General features: G+C 40.3%; 1 long non-coding RNA gene across 2 annotated transcripts in view; it reads left to right on the top strand.

Annotated features, from left to right (window-relative positions):
• LOC143787679 (uncharacterized) overlaps positions 1-14,698 on the top strand; it is a 268,730-nt gene that overhangs the window by 65,284 nt on the left and 188,748 nt on the right. For both annotated transcript variants that reach the window (XR_013218436.1, XR_013218437.1), the window contains exon 4: positions 6,907-6,999. This is a non-coding gene — a long non-coding RNA (uncharacterized LOC143787679). The remainder of the gene's footprint in view (positions 1-6,906; positions 7,000-14,698) is intronic.

Below are 14,698 nucleotides of genomic sequence, written 5' to 3'. Positions count from 1 at the left end.
GGGTGTAGCTTTTTGGAAATGGGGGGTAGTCAAACAAAAAAATCCCTCCTCCAGAAGACAATTTTGAAGTTGGTATGTATGTGTTGTGTACTTGTAGTATGGAAAGAAGGGAACACCCAAACATCTCGGGTTCCAATGCAAAGTGTGTTACAGGAGTTGCCCTCTCTACTATTCTACTGATGATAATTACTGACCAGAGTGACATATTTTGTGCACTACTGCATGATCCCAGACGTAGAGTTGAGCGAATCAAATGTGCCTTCAATTTTTAGGAAAAAAAATCAGATTCACCAGAATTTTTTCTGATTCGCTTCAGGCTAATCCTTCGAAATGGCAGCTCAATTTTGCAGGATTATAAAGTGCTAGGACGAGGGTTAAAAATGTAAACTCTTCTCTCCTCGACGCTGCCTCTACCTATCCTCCAATCAGTTATTCTATCTTTTTTTTTTTTTTTTTACTATCTTCCATCTTCCTTCTGGCTGAATCTTCCATCCACTGGGCTCCACTCCATCACATGAGACTCAATGTAAATCAATGACATGGATTGCACAACATGCGATGTGGGGCCTAGTGAACGGATGTCCCGAGGACAATAGAGGACAGAAGAGCAGATCGGAGGACAGGTGGTGGAGGGACAGGTACCAAAAGGGTGAGGAGAGGTGAATAGAGGATTTTTTTCAACCCCTTACCAGCCAATTCAATTTGCATCTAATTTTTTTTATGGAAATTGAATTTTTCCCCCTGATTTTTGCAAATCTGAATCGAATTTTGAGAGATTTGCTCCTCTTTACTCAGAAGTTTCCAAAATGATCTGGTTCCAATATTTCCTCCATAGAAGTCTGTTTATTTCCTCTCTGCCTTTCGTTTAACTTTATCCTCCACCTCGTGGCAGCTCCAGTTTTACATAAAGCTTCTTTTCTCTGTGTGATACAATGTCACTGCGTCGTCAGCTAAAGTACAGCATTTTCTCGTATGATTCTGAAGCAGCATATTTGCACATAATCGGCATTGAGCCTTTCTCGGGGATCATTATACCAGTGAGTCTATTCCCCGTCGCTCATTCACCAGCATTACAGCTAACGGGGCATTTTGCTGCTTATTATTCAACAGTTATTTAAAAACTATGCAAAATGAAATTCATGTTTTATGTATCCATTATGCACTTTGGATAGGAGCAATTATCGGGAGAATGGGGTACGGCAGCTGTGAGCCCAGATAATAACGGTTCTGAACTGATACCAAAACAAACGCATATTAGGAAACAGTAGGTTTCACTCCACTGCATTGTGCCGCATAGAAATCTATGGATGGATTCAGAGAACATATTGTTACAAGGAATTATCGTGCATTCTCTTGGGTTGACTGTGCTGAGGCTTTAGCCGATTCCACACAGATAAAGTGGCGATGGAGGGATCAAGCGGCACAATATAGTGTCAATAAAAATTAATTGGTTTGCAAAATGGATGTATAGACAGCAAGAAATAAACCTATCACACCCTACAAGGCTATAGACTGTCTACAGACAATTTCTACCTCAACTTTGAAGAGTTTTATTCCAGTTCTAGAATAAAAAATATAAGAAACAGAAATGTATCTAAATATATAAAATAGACCCCGTAACTAAGAGTGCCTCCATCACAACTGGTAAGTGAAAACTTCAGCCGGTCAACGGTTCTTCTCGAGCTTTCACCGGTGGTTGTTGCCCAGAAAATAATCCCTTGATTACATAAAGGGTGAGGATGTGGTTCAGATGTCATCACCATACTCCAAGGCATCGGGTCCAATGGTTCTTTGCCGATTTTTTTGGTTTTCTTGAGAATGTTCTGATGTTTTCAAAAACAGCAAGACACCAAAAGCATTAAACAAAGCCTAATGAAATATTGACCATTAAGTCAACTCAAATCCAAGTTACTATCAAACCATAATGATTATCAATGATTTTTATTGATTGTTTGTATACTTATGATATAATGATTGCTTATTTTGGTCCGGATATTACATTAATGGCTAACTTTAGTGCATTCAAAAATGTAATCCAATAGATTATTGCCTGGTAGAATACTCATGTTACCAGTCCCAGCTGGTTATTTACCTTCCCTGGTTACTCACCTTCCATTCTCAGCTGCCCCTGTCTCCTCTCTGGTGCCTAGGGTTACCATTGCAACCTGACACTCTTCTTTGATGGTACTCTTGGGTGGTGGCCTGCTGCCTGAGTATACAGGTAGTTGGTTTCCTGCCACTATTCAACTCTGCTACATTATGTAAACATACCTGAACTGATGATATACAATGACCATATTCATAAGGAATACTCTAAAAGAGCAATATAATATACATAAGAAAAGAGCCTACAGTTCCCAAATGTAACTAATCATAATCAATAATAAGTTTGAAAAAAATATATGAAAAATATATGTCTTTATTAGTACTTCAATACAAAACAGGCAAACAGGTGCACATAATAAAAACCAGAAATACTGGCCAGGTCAAATAAGCAGTGATGCAAACTGGCAGGGACAAGCTATCCGTAATATGAGCGCACTCAACAATTACCAAAATATACACCTCATAGAAGTATTGAGTAAGAAAAACATACATGTGAATGTCCTCATGAAAAACATATATATATGGGTAGAAATATAGTGATGTCAAACGGCATCCTCCCCAGTAAATTAGAAGTGTGGCAAAATCACCACACTCCTAGCAAGTGACGAAAGAGGGGCCAACGTTGCATATGTATTAAATATGACTACTTCTTACCCATTGGATGCCGCAAGCCTCTGCACAGATACCCCTACAGAGGTTGTTTTTTTATTTATTTATTTTTTACAGGAGAGCATGGCTTTCTTGGAATGGGCATTAGGTTCTTAGGTGAGTATTTTTGTTTTTTCAGTTCATTTCAGTTTCTCTTTTGTAATTAGCAAAAACTACTACATTTCTTTTTTTTCAGTCAAGATGGGGTGCAGAGTGTGCAATAATGTGAAAAAAATGAACTGTTTCGAATTTACCAAATGGCTGCAATGAAACAGAGTGAAAAATGTAAAGGGGTCTGAATACTTTCCGTACTCACTGTATTCTTGTACAAAGTGGCAGTATTAATACACTTACTTACTTATACTTACTTATAAATAGGGGACAGTATTACAGTATTTATGTTTTTGAATATAGTGAGCAGTATTATAGTAGTTATATTCTTGTACATAGGGGCAGTATTATAGTAGTTGCATTCTTGTACATAGGAGCAGTATTATAGTAGTTATGTTCTTGTACATAGTGGCAGTATTATAGTAGTTATATTCTTGTACATAGGAGCAGTATTATAGTAGTTATATTCTTGTACATGGGAGCAGAATTATAGTAGTTATATTCTTGTACATTGGGGCAGTATTATAGTAGTTATATTCTTGTACATAGGAGCAGTATTATAGTAGTTATATTCTTGTACACAGGAGCAGTATTATAGTAGTTATATTCCTGTACATAGGGGGCAGTATTATAGTAGTTATATTCTTGTACATAGGGAGCAGTATTATCTATATATATAATTGTCTAAGGGTTTTTCCGTCTGTCTGTCTGTCTGTCTTGGAAATCCCGCGTCTCTGATTGGTCGAGGCCGCCAGGCCTCGACCAATCAGCGATGGGCACAGCATGGCGACGATGATGTCATAATGGAAATCCCGCGTCTCTGATTGGTTGAGGCCGCCAGGCCTCGACCAATCAGCGACGGGCACAGTACCGACGTAGATGTCATAATGGTTGCATTGGCGACGATGATGTCATAAAGGTTGCCTCGACCAATCAGCGACGGGCACAGTCTGCCGCGAATTCTGGAATCATCATTGTCCATATACTACGGGGACATGCATATTCTAGAATACCCGATGCGTTTTAAAGAACATCTAATCGAGGACTACTGCTTACGTCTTCACAACAGAAGTGGAAGTTGTCAAAATTGCGAATCTTATGCCATGCAAGATGTCCAAAATATCTTACTACTACATGGAAAAACGTTTTCAGACTTTAATTTGCCCCAGCCTGCCATTCAAGTTCCACAAGTTCCAGAGTATGACGAAGCTTATGAATTATTGTTGGCAACAGAGAAGAGAAACTCCTTAAATGAACAACAACGGATTGCATATGACACTATTGTGAGCGCTATAGAAAACCAAGCAGATGCAAGGCCAAAATGTTTCTTTATTGACGGTCCAGGAGGGAGCGGTAAAACATACCTCTATGAAGTTATAATGCATCACGTTAGAGGGTTGGAAAAAGTCGTATTGCCGTCGGCTACAACAGGGATTGCAGCAAACCTTTTACGAGGAGGTCGCACTATCCATTCACTCTTTGGGATACCAGTTCCAGTCAATGAAATCTCTATTTCCAGAATAAAACAAGACACATTTGCAGGAAGACTGTTAAAAAATGCACATGTTTTCATACTTGACGAGTGCACCATGGCACCCAAATATGCTTTGAGCTTAATTGACAGACTTCTGCGTGAAGTAATGACTACAAATGTTGCTGAAAAAAATACAATTCCATTCGGAGGTAAAGTTTTTGTCATCGGCGGAGATTTTAGGCAATGTCTTCCAGTCATACCAAATGGAACAAGAACAGATGTTATCGAGTCCAGCTTAAAAATGGCTGATCTTTGGAAACAGTTCAATAAACTACAACTAATTAACAATATGAGATCTTCGGACCCAGAGTATAGCAACTGGCTTCTTAAACTTGGCAACGGTGAACTTAGCAACGAATACAACCTTGGAGAAGATATTATTGAAATACCAGAAGACATGTTGTGCACTGACTGCATCGTAACTGATGTTTTTGGACAATGCATTGAAATTGATGTGAACGATCAAAGCAGTGTTGAGAGGGCCTCTTCTCATGCAATTCTCTGTCCCAAGAATGATGACGTGGCTCTGCTAAATTCCCAGGTGATGGATAGAATGCCTGGTGAGTATAAGTTGTATAAAAGTGATGATTCAGTGGATGTAGACAATGAAGATGAACGAGAGCATTATCCAGTTGAATTTTTAAATAGTCTTATGCCATCAGGAATGCCATCCCACAGACTTCAACTGAAAGTTGGAACAATCATAATGTTGCTGCGGAATCTAAATACGAAAAATGGTCTATGTAATGGAACTCGCCTTATTGTTACTGGACTACATTCTCACGTCATTCAAGCAAGAGTGATCACTGGATCAGCAAAAGGAGATGAAGTGTTCATTCCACGCATTGATTTATGTCCTTCAGACACCGGTCTTCCATTTAGGCTTCGGCGTCGACCGTTTCCAATAAAACCAGCTTTTGCCATGACAATAAACAAGTCACAAGGTCAAACTCTACACCGTGTTGGCATATATCTACCGCAGCCCGTTTTTGGTCATGGACAACTCTACGTTGCATTTTCAAGAGTTAAAATGAGATCCAATGTCAAGGTGCAAGTTCTTCCTACCCCTTTACAAGGAAAGTTGCTTATAGGTAGTCAAAAGGTATTCACAAGAAATGTGGTGTACAAAAATATTTTGGCTTGATATTGTTAATAAATATATTATAGTGTCAATGTCCTTCTTTTGTCCGATGATTTATTTAAATACAGTTACAGTTCATGTAATGTGGTTTATATATTTGGATGATCTGTTTCATAATTTCATTCAATTGTGTTAAGTTCTATGACGTAGATGTCTTAATGGTTGCCTCGACCAATCAGCGATACTGATACTGACAGCCTGGCGGCCTCGACCAATCAGAGACGCGGGATTTCCAGGACAGACAGACAGACAGACAGACGGAAAAACCCTTAGACAATTATATATATAGATTCTTGTACATAGGGGGCAGTATTATAGTAATTATATTCTTGTACATAGGGGGCAGTATTATGGTAGATATATTCTTGTACATAGGGGGTAGTATTATAGTAGATATATTCTTGTACATAGGAGCAGTATTATAGCAGTTATATTCTTGTGCATAGGAGCAGTATTATAGTAGTTATATTCTTGTACATAGGAGCAGTATTATAGTAGTTATATTCTTGTACATAGGGGCAGTATTATAATAGTTATATTCTGGTACATAGAAGCAGTATTATAGTAGTTATATTCTTGTACATAGGAGCAGTATTATAATAGTTATATTCTTGTATATAGGAGTAGTATTATAGTAGTTATATTCTTGTACATAGGGGCAGTATTATAATAGTTATATTCTTGTATATAGGAGCAGTATTATAGTAGTTATATTCTTATACATAGGAGCAGTATTATAGTAGTTATATTCTTGTACATAGGGGCAGTATTATAGTAGTTATATTCTTGTACATAGGGGCAGTATTATAGTAGTTATATTCTTGTACATAGGGAGCAGTATTATAGTAGTTATATTCTTGTACATAGGAGCAGTATTATAGTAGTTATATTCTTGTACATAGGGAGCAGTATTATAGTAGTTATATTCTTGTACATAGGAGCAGTATTATAGTAGTTATATTCTTGTATATAGGGGCAGTATTATAGTAGTTATATTCTTGTACATAGGAGCAGTATTATAGTAGATATATTCTTGTACATAGGGGCAGTATTATAGTAGTTATATTCTTGTACATAGGGGCAGTATTATAGTAGTTATATTCTTGTACATAGGAGCAGTATTATAGTAGTTATATTCTTGTACATAGGGGCAGTATTATAGTAATTATATTCTTGTACATAGGAGCAGTATTATAGTAGTTATATTCTTGTACATAGGAGCAGTATTATAGTAATTATATTCTTGTACATAGGGGCCAGTATTATAGTAGAAATATTCCTGTACATAGGAGCAGTATTATAGTAGATATATTCCTATACATAGGAGCAGTATCATAGCTGTCATATTCTCTCTTTATTTCCTCAGCTGATCTAATGTGAAAAGCTGTGGAAAAAGTCATCGGGGTTGATCTCTTCCAGCATTGTCCGATGAATAGAACCCTCGGGACCCTGTAACCTGGTAAGCATTGGGCTTTTTAGTTTTTCTCCTTCCTGTTTACCAGTAGAATTGACTATTAATGTCATGTGTTGTACACAGATAACAATCAATGAGCCAAGAGGTTGGACCTTATTATACTTGCCCTGTTGGCTCTTCCTTCCTCATTCTTTCGGATCTTTTGTGCACTTTCCAGTTAAACTAGACAACCCTTCAATAGAAATCCTAATGAAATTGTTTTATAGTCTTTTCTTTATTGCAAATATCTTGTAAAATGTTCTTACCAAGTTTCCTCTATGGACTTATTATACAAACCCCCAGAAGAACAATTGTCAATGGTAGAAATAAACAGTAATACAAGTCTATATGACGAGAAACGCATTGCCCCTTTCCTCTACGCCAACTTGTCTAAATGATAATTAATCATCCTTCCAACTGCCCTGACAAGTTTAAGACAAGGTGAAATCTACAACTGGCTCAAGAGTATCCAATAATATTAGTATATTTCACCTCTGGGATGTTCAATGGGCCTACTTGGCCTCCACCATAATTATAAAGGCTGCTTTTATCCATGGCCCCAAGATATTGAATACTCCCAGTAGCCTGTAAATTGCCGATTTGATAAGGCCAAGTTATTCTACTCTGAGCGCTGCACTACGCTCCACTCATAGGGATCGCATTAGGCAAATAACAAGCTCCATCTGAATGACATATACAATTATTTTCTTAGTGTGTATTTGAATAGAGCCGTCCTCCAGGGCCAAGGTTCATCCTCCATTAGCGTGGCTGACAGATGAAGACGCTATCTAGGGTTTAGCGATACGTTATAAAATATATATTTTTTATTATTGTCAATGACTGTAACCATGGCGACCAGTCGGTGGAGAGAAATTCTGATAAACATCTCCAGAGTCGGCATATCCCGCGTGGTAAGAACAGGTTAATGTCAGCAAGAACGTTAGCAGGACTGTCTCAAGGTATAGTCAGCCCTGCAACACTAATGAGAGAAATGGATTGCTAAGGCTGTTAATTAAGATCGTTAAGCACTCTGTGGAAATTACTGATGATTGGACTCCTGCTTTTTTTTCCCTCTTCTTTATTAATAAACAGTGGTTTGTCAAGCAAAAAAAGAAAACATGGCAAACATTGATTATAAGGTAGAGAGCCAGGCTTTTTTGTGCTATTATGCATGTTGAGTTGGGGGAGCATTTACAAATATAATTGGCCAGGTAGAGTGTCGAAGGTAGGAGCCATAGGACATCAAGACTTAGGGGACGTAGGAATAGCCTTTGCTGGGTGAGTGATTCTTCTATGGCATTAGTTTCCAACCTTTGATGCTTCAAAGGCTGTCAAGGCATGATGAAAGTTGTGACCTCCAACAACTGAAAGACTACAGATTGGAGATTACTACTTTTTGGTATTGATTTCCCACCAATGGGCCTTCAGGAGGCTGTCAGGGTACAATAGTGTCACGCACAGTGTGGGAAGACTAAGTGCAACATCAGAGGAAGAGGGGAAGGAAGCCCAAACACTAGGGAAAGGTGGTTTGGAGACCCCTATGCAGATCTAATAGCACCCTGCCTCCCCTATCATCCCTATATTGGTTCCACACCAATCGCTGAGCCAGAACCTAAGCCCTGTATATCCCTAGAGCTAGGCCCTGAATAGGGAAGCGGGGAAGACCACTGGTCAGTCCCCACTGTACACTAAGGAAAAGAAAGGAGTCAAAAAGGGGAAAGCAATTTAGCTTGAGCAGACTCAGAGCGGTAACACCAAACGTCCTCCAAGTAAGAAGTAAGCTGACTTCTATAGCTCCAAGCTGTGAAAATAACTGGCAGATCCTTGAAGCAGACTGGGAGTCTATAAAAACCCAGGTCCAGGTGTGTCAATTAGAGCCACTGGGTCCAAAAGTTAGAAGGATTAAGAAGGTGTCCCCAATGCCAAAAGAGACGTTCTGCAGCCATATGCAGAGCGACTGTCTGTAGCATCTGACACACCCGTGACAGATAGGTCCTTTGGCTAACAAGAACTAGAAGACTATATGTTTGGGTCCCAAGCTCTGTGGTATTGGTTTCCAGTTTAATTACTTCAAGCAGACTGTCAGGGTACAGTTGAGCTCAAAAGTTTACATACACCGGCAGAGTTTTTGCTTTCTTGGCCTTTTTTCAGAGAATATGAATGATAACACCAAAACTTTTTCTCCAGTCATGTTTAGTGGTTGAGTGAAGCCATTTAATGTCAAACTACTGTTTTTTCTCTTTTTAAATCATAATGACAACCCAAAGCATCGAAATGACCCTGATCAAAAGTTCATATACTCCATTTCTTAATACCGTGTATTGCAATCTCTAACATCAATGGCAGATTGAAGTCTTTTGTAGTAGTTGTGAATAAGATTCTTTATTTTCTCAGATAGTAAAGCTGCCCAATCTTCTTGGCAAAAAGCCTCCTGTTCCTGTAAATTCCTGGGCTGTCTAGGATGAACTGTGCGCTTGAGATCTCCCCAGAGTGGCTCAATTATATTGAGGTCAGGAGACTGAGATGACCATTCCACAACCTTCACTTTTTTCTGCTATAGCCATTGACAGGTCGACTTGGCCATGTGTTTTGGATCGTTGTCATGTTGGAACGTCCAAGTACGTCCCATGCGCACCTTCCAGGCTGATGAGTGCAAATTTGCCTCCAGTATTTCCTGATAATGTGCTGCATTCAAATTTGATTCAACTGTGACCAAGTTTCCTTTGCCTTTGTAGCTTACACATCCCCAAAACATCAGTGATCCACCTCTGTGCTTTACAGTACGAATGGTGTTCCTTTTATCATAGGCCTTGTTGACCTCTCTCCAAATGTAACGTTTATGGTTGTGGCCAAAAAGTTCAATTTTGGTCTCTTCACTCCAAATTACCTTGTTCCAGAAGTTTTGATGCTTGTCTCTGTGCTGTTTTGCATATTGTAGGCAATATACTTTATGGCATTTGTGCAGTAATGGATTTCTTCTTGCTACTCGACCATGCAGCCCATTTTTCTTTAAGTGCCTCCTTATTGTGCATCTTGAAACAGCCACACCGCTAGTTTTCAGAGAGTCCTGTATTTCAGCTGATGTTATTTGTGGGTTTTTCTTTGCATCCCAAACAATTTTCCTGGCAGTTGTGGATGACATTTTTGTTGGTCTACATGACTGTGGTTTTGTTTTTACAGAGCCCCTGATTTTCCATTTGTTAATCACAGTTTGAACTCTGCTGACTGGCATTATCAATTCATTGGATATCTTTTTGAATCCCTTTCCTGTTTTATACAGCTCAACTACCTTTCCTCATAGATCCGTTGACAATTCTTTTACTTTCCCCATGACTCACAATTCAGAAACATCAGTGGCTGGATGAAAGATGCAAGAGTCTGTCTGGATCCCAGAAACTCACTCAGCTTTTATGCACACACACTGATTACAAGCAAACAGGTCACAGGTGAGGATGTTACCTTTAGTAGCCATTCAAACCCATTTGTGTCAACTTCTGTGCATGTTATCAGGCCAAAATCACCAGGGTATGTAAACTTTTAATCAGGGTCATTTGGAAGTTTTGGGTTGTCATTATGATTAAAAAGGGAAAACACAGTAGTTTGACAATGAATGGCTTCACTCAGCCACTAACCATGAGTGGAGAAAAAGTTTTGGTGTTATAATTCATAGTCTCTGAAAAAAGGCCAAGAAAGCAAAAATTCTGCCGGGTATGTAAACTTTTGGGCACAACTGTACATATGTTATTATGGCTACCAACAGTTGAAATACCACACATCAGAAACTGAAGTTTTGTTGGATTGGTTTACATCCTATGGGCATTCTGCACACTATAAGAATATGATGCATGTAGCAGCCCCCAACAAGTGGAAGACCGCATTTTGGAGCTCAATTCTTTATGACATTGGTTTTCTAACTATGATTCTTCAACAGACTGACAGGGCATGATGGAAGTTGTAGCCGCCAACAATTTGGAGACCACCAGTTAGAGACTACAGATTTATGGCATTTATTTCCAACCTATTGTCTCCAGCGGGTTGTCAGGACATGATAGATGTTGTTGCCACCATAAACAAAACATGGTTATGATCTTCAGTTATGAAGATCACTGCTGAAATGGTATCTTTTTCAAATCCTAGAAGTCAATGTCTACCGTTTAATGAACCTTGCCACATGACTTAGGATAAAAGCCCAAACCAGAATCTCAATTTACACATTGCTACTTCCTCTAGTTGGCACTAGAGTTCTAGCCCTCTTCACCTCTGAAGAGACAATTTGCATATTTCCCAGAGGAACATTGCAGCTTAAAAGTCTCCTCATCTCGGCATGCGTAATATGTCACTCTCCACAAGGAGAAATGTTACCCCTTGGATCCCGGTCAGACGCCTCTCACACAGCCAAACCGGATCATCACCTGTGTGTAGCAGAGACGATCGGATTATTGCAGCTTCTAGTCTCCCATGGATACTATAGAAGAAATTGAAAAGTGAAAAAAAAGTTTTAAAAAAATATAAAAGTTCAAATCCCCCCCCCCCATTTGCCCATTCAAAATAAAGCAAGTAAAAAAAAAAATACACATATTTGGTAACATCAGCTCGGCATGCAAAAAATAAGCCCTCACCCAGACCCAGATAATGAAAACAGGAGACACTACAGGGCTCGGAAAATGGTGCATTTTTTTAACAAACTTTGGATCTTTTTTCATTATTTAAATAAAAAGCAACTTATACATGTTTGGTATCCACGAACTCATAATGACCTGGAGAATCATAATGGCAGATCAATTTTAGCATTTGGTGAACATGGTAAAAAAAATCCATAAAACAGTTGTGGAATTGCACTTTTTTGTAATTTCACCCCACTTGGAGTTGTTTTCCCGTTTTCAAGTACACAATATGGTAAAACCAATGATGTCGCTCAAAAGTACCACTCGTCCCGCAAGCAAGCCATATTGACTGAAAAATAAAAAAGTTATGGCACTTGGAAGAAGGGGAGCAAAAAACAGAAATGCAAAAACAAAAAAGCGCTGCGGCATGAAGGGGTTAATGTTCTCCGTGAGAGAAGTACCACAGGCCTCTACTGTATGTAAAGTATGGGAGGCACCCAAGAGGCCTACTGGACATATTGAAGAAAACATGGGAAGCTGAGGCTACCCTGTATAGAAGTGTTAATGAACATGTAGTGCAGATGCAGGACCGAATCAAAAAAGTGTTACCTATTGTCAGAGAGCACATGCAGAAGGCCCAAGAGGCCCAAAGCCGAGTCTATAAAAGGTCGGCCAAAATCAGAAACTTCAACTCAGGAGATAAAGACTTTGGCTTGGTGCCGACTGTTAAAAGCAAGTTTTTGGCAAAGTGGCAGGGCCTATATGAGGTAGTATAGAAGGTTGGAGAAATAGATTATAAGGTACATCAACCTGGAAGAGGTAAACCGTACCATCTGTATCATGATAATCTGCTTAAACCTAAGGCTACGTTCACATTTGCGTTGTGCGCCGCAGCGTCGGCGCCGCAGCGCACAACGCAAACAAAAACGCAGCAAAACGCATGCACAACGCTGCGTTTTGCGCCGCATGCGTCGTTTTTTTCATTGAATTTGGACGCAGCAAAAATGCAACTTGCTGCGTCCTCTGCGCCCCGACGCGGGCGCCGCAGCGACGCATGCGGCGCAAAACGCAAGTGCGCCGCATGTCCATGCGCCCCCATGTTAAATATAGGGGCGCATGACGCATGCGGCGCCGCTGCGGCGCCCGACGCTGCGGCGCTGGCCGCAAATGTGAACGTAGCCTTAGAAAGACAGGGAATTGTTAGGTGCTGCCAGTCTGTAGCGTAGTATGTCACCACAACTGGTTCCGGCGGTGAAATTATGGGATACCTTTTCGACGACGCAACAATTCCTCCAGAGGAACAAAACAAAGTTTTCTGACCTGTCTGGGAATGCCCATCTATTAAAACATGATACAGTTACCGAACAGTATAAGAAAATAAACCTTAAACCCTATAGAACACCAGAGCGCGATGAAAAACAATTTCGACAGAACTTAAACGTACAGGTCCTTCTCAAAAAATTAGCATATAGTGTTAAATTTCATTATTTACCATAATGTAATGATTACAATTAAACTTTCATATATTATAGATTCATTATCCACCAACTGAAATTTGTCAGGTCTTTTATTGTTTTAATACTGATGATTTTGGCCTACAACTCCTGATAACCCAAAAAACCTGTCTCAATAAATTAGCATATTTCACCCGTCCAATCAAATAAAAGTGTTTTTTAATAACAAACAAAAAAACCATCAAATAATAATGTTCAGTTATGCACTCAATACTTTGTCGGGAATCCTTTGGCAGAAATGACTGCTTCAATGCGGCGTGGCATGGAGGCAATCAGCCTGTGACACTGCTGAGATGTTATGGAGGCCCAGGATGCTTCAATAGCGGCCTTAAGCTCATCCAGAGTGTTGGGTCTTGCGTCTCTCAACTTTCTCTTCACAATATCCCACAGATTCTCTATGGGGTTCAGGTCAGGAGAGTTGGCAAGTCGGGTCGAGTGAAATCGGCCGATCCTATAAAAAAGTCGGGGTCGGCCGAAACGCGAAACCCAATGCAGTGCAATGGGATACTATGGTTCCCAGGGTCTGAAGGAGAGGAAACTCTCCTTCAGGCCCTGAGATCCATATTTAAGTGTAAAATAAAGAATTAAAATAAAAAATATTGATATACTCACCCTCTGACGCGCCCTGGTAGTAATTGGCATCTTCCGTTCCTAAGAATGGCGCTTGAAAGACCTTTCGATGACATCACGGCTTGTGATTGGTCGCGGCGGCCCACGTGACCGCTGAGCGACCAATCACAACAAGCCGTGACGTAATTCTCAGGTCCTAAATTCCTCATTCTAGGAATTTAGGCCATGAGAATTACGTCACGGCTTGTGATTGGTCGCTGAGCGGTCACGTGGGCCGCCGCGACCAATCACAAGCCGTGACGTCATCGAAAGGTCCTTCACGCGCTCATTCTTAAGAAGGAAGGCTGCCGGAAAGAAGCCGAGGGAGAGTATATTCCTATTAGGTATATACTCACCCTCGGACGCCTTCCTTCTTAAGAATCAGCACGTGATGTCATCGAAAGGTCTTTCAAGCGCCATTCTTAGGAACGGAAGATGCCGGTTACCAGCGGCGATGTCCAGGCTGCGTTGGAGAGGTGAGTATATCAATATTTTTTATTTTAATTCTTTATTTTACACTTAAATGTGGATTCCGATACCGAGTTCCGATATCGCAAACATATCGGAACTCGGTATCGGAATTCCAATACCAGATTCAGAAGATCGCCGACCTCATGGCCGACCCCACACAGGGGTCGGGTCGGGTTTCTGAAAATGGCCGACCCGTTTCGCTCAACCCTAGTCAGGATGTCTAATTCTGCCCAGTCAGTCATGAGTGACATCCATGAGGACAGGAAAAGTCATCACAACTTCTGGCACAAGAGCAGAGAAACTTCACTTCAAAATGAGATTGCGGCCATCCTTGTGATTCCCTGTCCTTGATGTCAATCAAGCCAGATTTGGTGGTCTTAGGGAGAGTGTGATGGCAGTGAGTGAGGATCTGTTGTGCCACTGGTCGGGCTTATTCTTGAAGGGCGTAACCAGGTACGGACTGGGGCTGAAATTCAGTCCTGGCATTTGAAATCACACAGGCCCATG

The sequence above is a fragment of the Ranitomeya variabilis genome, chromosome 8 (assembly GCF_051348905.1).
Source record: "Ranitomeya variabilis isolate aRanVar5 chromosome 8, aRanVar5.hap1, whole genome shotgun sequence".
Taxonomy (NCBI): domain Eukaryota; kingdom Metazoa; phylum Chordata; class Amphibia; order Anura; family Dendrobatidae; genus Ranitomeya; species Ranitomeya variabilis.
This window is presented reverse-complemented; position numbering and strand designations above follow the sequence as displayed.